We start from the raw sequence: 8,218 nt of genomic DNA, 5'->3' as shown, positions 1-8,218 counted from the left end.
GCAGTGTAAAAGTGTTCCTATTTCTCCACATCCTCTCCAGCACCTGTTGTTTCCTGACTTTTTAATGAATGCCATTCTAACTGGTGTGAGATGGTATCTCATTGTTGTTTTGATTTGCATTTCTCTCATGGCGAGTGATGATGAGCATTTTTTCATGTGTCTGTTGGCTGCATAAATGTCTTCTTTTGAGAAGACATTTCTCAAAAGTCTGTTCATATCCTTTGCCCGCTTTTTGATGGGGTTGTTTTTACTTGTAAATTTGTCTGAGTTCTTTGTAGGTTCTGGATATTAGCCCTTTGTCAGATGAGTAGATTGCAAAAATTTTCTCCCATTCTGTAGGTTTCCTGTTCACTCTGATGGTAGTTTGTTTTGCTGTGCAGAAGCTCTGTAGTTTAATTAGATCCCATTTGTCATTTTTTTAAATTGCTAGTAAGCACAAAAGTAGGTGAGAGAAAAAAAAAAGAATAACTCCCTCCTGTTTCTTCTTTCCTTTCTTTTTACTTAGGTCCTAAGGGAAAATCCAAGACATTCTAAGGTCCCTCTGGGTTATAAAAGGAAGACATCCACTTAAAAAAGGTCCTTAAGGTTTTCAAACAAGACTGAGCTTTTGGGATTGAGGTGTGACAGGGCAGGAATGTGGCTGACAGTCCTAGGACTGGTGGGGCATGTTTGGGGTTTCTCACTTTGCCCTTTGCAGTCACAATCCCTGTTGCTGGCAGCTATGCTCTGAACTAGCACTGAGGTCAGCAGAAGAGTAAAGACATCAGTAGATGAAGGAAGATCCGAGGAGGCAGATTGGAATGAGAAAGAAAAAAAGGGAAAAGAAGAACGCCCCATGCCCCTCCCCCTTGCAGCCATCATATCCTCACATTTCCTATTGTAACCTAGACTGCAATTGCCGTAAACAAAAGAACAAATATCTAAATAGGGAAGGAAGAGCCTAGCAAGCAACATATTCACTTCAATGGCAGTAAAGAGATGGAATAGAAGACGAAAGATGCCCATAGGGAGATGATGGACACAATAAAGCCACAAAGGATAATATAGGCTTAACAACAACTACAAGTATGCAGAAATTAAGTGCTGCAAAAGGCAGACTAAAAGGATAATCACATCCAAAGAGACAGAGTTAGTAGAGTGATCTGAAAATAAATATATGCTAAGTTCTTCAAAATAACAAATAAAATGGTAGGGTTAAGCATGGTGGATTGAACACGTGATTTTAGATTTCCTCCATCTCTTAAAAAAACCCTGTAAAAACAGTAAAATTACTTAATTTTCAAAAACTCATAAACCCACAAGGATCAAAAAAACAACAGAAACAAGAGAAAAGACAACAAATGATCCACATCAAAATCTTTGGAAGCTGGAAAGTAAATAAAGAGTAGAAACTGAAACATCCTTAAAAAGACAGAAAGCTAACTACCTACAAGTGGCAGGCTGGAAGTGGGGGGCAATGGTAGCAAAGAAGCAGACTCACAGTGGGAAACACCAGAAAGAATCAGAAACTGGAGGCATCAACTGGCTTCGACTATGGGAAGGGACTGGAAAAGGAGCCATAGAAAGAGCACTTCCTCTCCTACCAGGCAAAGCCAGGAGACTGTCTCTCCCCAACCCCAGCAGAAGACTGGACATACTGATTTTTATGAAGATACTGAAACTGAAGTTCTATGGATGCAGAAACATCAGGCACAGTTGAAGGCAGCAATACCATACTAAAAACAGTAGATTAAGTAAAAGTCTCCTGCACCAGGGCTTTTGCTCATAATGCTAAAAACTAAGCTATGTGTCTCAGTTCCCCTGGCTAGGAAAATGGATTCCCTTTCCCCTTGCGCTGTACCATATGACCCAGCCATCCCATTACTGGGGATATACCCAAAGGATTATAAATCATGCTGCTATAAAGATACATGCACACGTATGTTCATTGTGGCACTATTCACAATAGCAAAGACTTGGAACCAACCCAAATGTCCATCAGTGACAGACTGGATTAAGAAAATGTGGCACATATACACCATGGAATACTATGCAGCCATAAAAAAGGATGAGTTTGTGTCCTTTGTAGGGACATGGATGCAGCTGGAAACCATCATTCTCAGCAAACTATCACAAGAACAGAAAACCAAACACCACATGTTCTCACTCATAGGTGGGAACTGAACAATGAGATCACTTGGACTCGGGAAGGGGGACATCACACACTGGGGCCTATCATGGCGGGGGGGAGGGGGGAGGGATTGCATTGGGAGTTATACCTGATGTAAATGACGAGTTGTTGGGTGCTGATGAGTTGATGGGTGCAGCACAGCAACATGGCACAAGTATACATATGTAACAAACCTGCACGTTATGCACATGTACCCTAGAACTTAAAGTATAATAATAATAATAATAAAAACCAAAAAATAAAATAAAATAAGATAAAAAATAAAAAATAAATAAAACAATAATAATAATTAAAAAAAAACTAAGTTATATCTCTGGGGCAGGAAAGTAACAGATTTTTCTTTGGGGCAATATACTACCCCCAAGTGAAAGGTCCTACTAAGGTACTGTTAATACTAAGAGTCAAAGAAAAAGTACTTATAAAAACAGGATTAAGGTCGAGCAATCTACCTGATTCATTGCCCCTGGACCTTCTCATAGTGAAAAAGCACTGAACTGTAAGTTAGGAATCTCAGACGAAAATCTCACTCTCATGAGCAAGTCCCTGTTAATCCTCTGGGGCTTCAGTGTTCTCATCTGTAAAGTGCAGATAACAATCTACCTCCTATGTCACAGGCTTACGAAGATCAAATCCTCACTCACAATGCCATAGGCACTGGGTTAGCTGCTATGCACAATCTCCTTGGAATTTCACAACAGATTTATGAGATATTATGTTAGCAGTCCTGTTTTATAAAATGAAGAACTGGAGGCCTAATGCCTTCCCAATAACTTTTACATGAAAGTTACTAATATTAATTTACCTGAATTTCTCTCTCTGGTAACTCATTTCTGCATATGAGAGTGCCTATACATTGTGAGCAATTCAAACGTTTTAAACTTTCCCCCATTATAAAAATTAGGGTAATCCAGTTATGAATACTAGCCCAGTAATCTAAAGTTTGTTAAGAAAAGTTAAGATTAGCTTACAGAAATCCATCTGCAAAAAACGGTGAATTCCTCCTTTAAAAAACTAAAAACATGCCCCAATCATCACTTTAACACCAATTAGTCAAGGGAGTGTTGATGAATGCGTAAGTAAGGAGGCCATGTGCAATAAGCCCTTTGGGGACTGTTTTAAAGAAAAAACTATGAACATTTATGGGAATGTTTTGCTTAGTTTGGTAATAAATGTCTGTAACACTGAAGTGTTTGCCAGCATAACTCTTCTCATAGAATGACTGCATGAACAGTTTTTTTTAAATTTTTATTTAATTATTTTTATTGCTTTTTACTAATATTATACTTTAAGTTCTGGGACAGAACTTACATGGACAGAATGTGCAGGTTTGTTACATAGGTATACGTGCGCCATGGTGGTTTGCTGCACCCATCAACCCATCATCTACATTAGGTATTTCTCCTAATGCTATCCCTCCCCTAATCCCCCAACCCCCGACAGGCCCCGGTGTGTGTTCTTCCCCTCCCTGTGTCCATGTGTTCTCATTGTTCAACTCCCACTTGTGAGTGAGAACATTTGGTGTTTGGTTTTCTGTTCCTGTGTTAGTTTGCTGAGAATGGTGGTTTCCAACTTCATCCATGTCCCTACAAAGGACATGAACTTATCCTTTTTTATGGCTGCATAGTATTCCATAGTGTATATGTGCCACATTTTCTTTATCCAGTCTACCATTGATGGGCACTTGTGTTAGTTCCAAGTCTTTGGTACTGTGAATATTGCTGCAACAAACATACATGCGCATATGTCTTTATAGTAGAATGATTTATAACCCTTTGGGTATATACCCAGTAATGGGATTGCTGGGTCAAATGGTATTTCTGGTTCTAGATCCTTGAGGAATTGCCACGCTGTCTTCCACAACGGTTGAACTAACCCTTCAAAAAAATAAATGCATCCAGGAGCTAGTTTTTTTTTAAAAGATTAACAGTATAAATAGACCGCTAGCCAGACTAACAAAGAAAAAAAGAGAGAAGAATCAAATAGACACAATAAAAAATGATAAAGGGGATATTACCACTGATCTCACAGAAATACAAACTACCATCAGAGAACACTATAAACACCTCTATGCAAATAAACTAGGAAATCTAGAAGAAACGGATAAATTCCTGGACACATACACCCTCCCAAGACTAAACCAGGAGGAAGTTGAATCCCTGAATAGACCAATAACAAGTTCTGAAATTAAGGCATAGTTAATAGTCTACCAACCAAAAAAAGCCCAGGACCAGATGGATTCACAGCCTAATTCTACCAGAGGTACAAAGAGGAGCTGGTACCATTCCTTCTGAAACTATAGAAAAAGAGGGACTCCTCCTTAACTCATTTTATGAGGCCAGCATCATCCCGATACCAAAACCTGGCAGAGACAGAACAAAAAAGGAAAATTTCAGGCCAATATCCCTGATGAACATCCATGTGAAAATCCTCAGTAAAACACTGGCAAACCGAATCCAGCAGCACATCAAAAGCTTATCCACCACGATCAAGTCGGCTTCATCCCTGGGATGCAAGGCTGGTTCAACATATGCAAATCAAAAAACATAATCCATCACATAAACAGAACCAATCACAAAAACCACATGATTATCTCAATAGATGCAGAAAAGGCCTTCGATAGAATTCGACTCCCCTTCGTGCTAAAAACTCTCAATAAATTTGATGTTAATGGAACATATCTCAAAATAATAAGAGCTATTTATGACAAACCCACAGCCAATATCATACTGAATGGGCAAAAACTGGAAGCATTCCCTTTGAAAAGCGGCACAAGACAAGGATGCCCTCTCTCACCACTCCTATTCAACATAGTATTGGAAGTTCTAGCCAGGGCAATCAGGCAAGAGAAAGAAATAAAGGGTATTCAAATAGGAAGAGAGGAAGTCAAACTGTTTCTGTTTGCAGATGGCATAACTGTATATTTAGAAAACCCCATCATCTCAGCCCAAAGTCTCCTTAAGCTGATAAGCAACTTCAGCAAAGTTTCAGGATACAAAATCAATGTGCAAAAATCACAAGCATTCCTATGCACCAATAATAGACAAACAGAGAGCTAAATCATGAGTGAACTCCCATTCACAATTGCTACAAAGAGAATAAAATACCTAGGAATCCAACTTGTAAGGGATGTGAAGGACCTCTTTAAGGAGAACTACAAACCACTGCTCAAGGAAATAAAAGAGGACACAAACAAATGGAAAAACATTCCATGCCCATAGATAGGAAGAATCAATATTGTGAAAATGGCCATACTGCCCAAAGTAATCTATAGGTTTAATCTTATCCCCATCAAGCTACCATTGACTTTCTTCACAGAATTAGAACGGTTTTTAAATTAACTTACAAACTGGCACTAGGGAAAAACTATAACCATGAATTGAATGCTCAATAATATGCTTCCAGGCAAAGGGCTACATGACTAGTTCCAGATTTTAGTGCTATGATTCATAAATTCCAAAGGCCTCATGCTTCTCCGTATCACAACATAGTTAGGTTTCACTGGTCCCTATGGAGAGGTAGAGAATTAATTCCTTGCAAACTTTAGGAATAAAGCCAACAGGTTGGACACTCAACAAGAAATAAAGACAAGTTGGCATCTGAGCAGAATAAGTGAGAAAGAGCTAGATGCAAGCATCCTATCCACAGGCAAAAATGTCCTTTTTAGTGATTTTTCAGTACAGTATTGCAAAACAGGACATACATACAATGTGATTATTCACATTCTCACCTAATACGAAATTTTAAAAGTCTGCTGCCTCCAACAGATTTTGAGATACCAATTATTTTGGTCGACTCCAAGGAAAAAAATGAGGCAATAAAAAATAAAAAATTTAAATGCTTGCAAATGTTATTGCTTCTAAAGCTTATTTTCCCCAAAAGAGATTTAGATGAGATTTCTTTGAATTGCCTCTGGTTTAATGGAAAGGTCAAGTTAACAATACTATCTAAGTCTCATACCCTAGATAATTGCCAAAGAAAAACTAAAAAGCCTTTGACTGTGAGGAGAAACTTAAGGAAGATCATATACACATGAGTTGGCCTATGGCCCCAAAATCTAAAGTGTGCATGGAGCCAGAGAGACTGGTTCAAAGACAAGTGAGACAGTTGCATGCTGCAGTACCATGCGTTTTACTATTTGAATAATGAGTGATTGCAGCTGCAGAGGTTATCAAAAAAGCCTGATTCTAGAGCATTTGAGTGTAAAGAAAGTAAATGAATAGAAGAGTCATTAAAATTCATGATATTCTTGACTTAACCCTGAAACCTAAGTAACTCAAGGACAATAGTGAAAAGAAGCTCGGACTAAGATCTAAAAGCCTTTACTAAGCATCATGTTAGCTTTAGCAAAACAAAGGTCAAGGAAAGGATTAATAACAGTGGTAGCCTCATGTTCTGGGTGCCTACTCTGTGCCAAGCACCATAAAAGCTCTTTATGTGCATTAGCTCATTTGATTTAACCCTCTCAGCAATACCACTACTACTACTACTACTACTACTACTACTACTACTACTACTACTACTACTTAATCAGAGATTAAGTAACTAAACTGCCAAAGTGAGAAAGCTTGTAAGGGATGAGCTAGCATGTGAACACAAGTCAGTCTGACTCCAACATATGTGATTTAATAATTCCTAAAAGAGAGTTTCAAAATTTCATTATTTTATTTATCAAAAAGTTTTTAAAGAACTTTGACAGTTTCGGAAATCCCAAATAAGATTAAAATAGCCTCCTAACTGCACAGAACAAAAATGTAGCTAACTAAATAAGAATAAAAGTCTATCACAGACAACAGTGGAATCACATCGTGTAACAAAGGTTGTTCAATTAGAAACTCTCACAGAGACAGACCTCTCACCCTATAGTCCATGCTACTGTTTGGCAGTTCTAATTATGACTAAGTTCTCTATACTGAGTTGAAGTCCTCCTTCCTTTAACTTTCATGCATGGGTCCCATCCTACCATCTATATACATAGGTATGAGTGAATTTCCATCTCCATATATTAGAGGCAGCCAAGATATCCCAACTCTATCTTTTTTTTTTTTTTTTTTTTGAAATGGAGTCTTGCTCTGTTGCCCAGCCTGCAGTGCAGTGGCACGATCTCGGCTCACTGTAACCTCCGCCTCCTGGGTTCAAGTGATTCTCCTGCCTTAGCCTCCTGAGTAGTGGGTTACAAGCGTGCACTACCACACCTGGCTAATTTTTGTAGTTTTAGTAGAGACAGGGTTTCAGCATGTTGGTCAGGTTGGTATCAAACTCCTGACCTCGTGATCCACCTGCCTCGGCCTCCCAAAGTGCTGGGATTACAAGCGTGAGCCACTGTGCCCAGCCTATCTTCTCTTAAGTGAAATAGCTGTTTCTTCAACCATTCCTCACATTAGAGTTTTCCTGACCCTTCGACCTTCTGTTCATTTGCATTTAGATGCATTTTTACCTTATGAATCTCTCTCTTCACATATAATATCAAATCGGTCCTTCTAGAATCTAGATCTTTCTAGAATCTAGAATGTTAGGGAGTATAGCAGAACTGTTAGAGACCATTATCTCTTTTGCTTTGGATGTTATTATTGTAAACTGAAATCAATTAACTTCCTTTTTTTGTCATCACATAACACATTTGACCTTCTCATATTGAGCCCTCAGACTTTTTTGTACATATGCTCATCCCAGGAATGTGAATTAGAGATCTCAAATGTAAGGCTTTGTATTTACCTCAGTGGAGTTTTACCTTATGAAAACTGAATAAATCCTAAACTGTCAAGATTGACTTGTCCAACGGCTCCTAAGGAAAGAGTGAGTGAAGTAACTGTGAAGGAGCCCACTCTCATCACGGACCTCTGGGATCTTAACTGCAGGAGCTCCCATGACCCCATTCCCATTCACAGTAACCACAAGTAGAATAAAATAACTAGGAATACAGCTAACCAGGGAGGTGAAAGGCTCTATAATGACAATTACAAAACACTGCTGAAAGAAATGAGATGACACAAACAAATGGAAAAACATTCCATGCTCAGGGATACAAAGAATCAATATTGTTAAAATGGC

Source organism: Chlorocebus sabaeus, chromosome 4 (assembly GCF_047675955.1).
Source record: "Chlorocebus sabaeus isolate Y175 chromosome 4, mChlSab1.0.hap1, whole genome shotgun sequence".
NCBI lineage: Eukaryota > Metazoa > Chordata > Mammalia > Primates > Cercopithecidae > Chlorocebus > Chlorocebus sabaeus.
The sequence above is the reverse complement of the archived record's forward strand: the minus strand, read 5'-3'. Positions refer to the sequence as shown.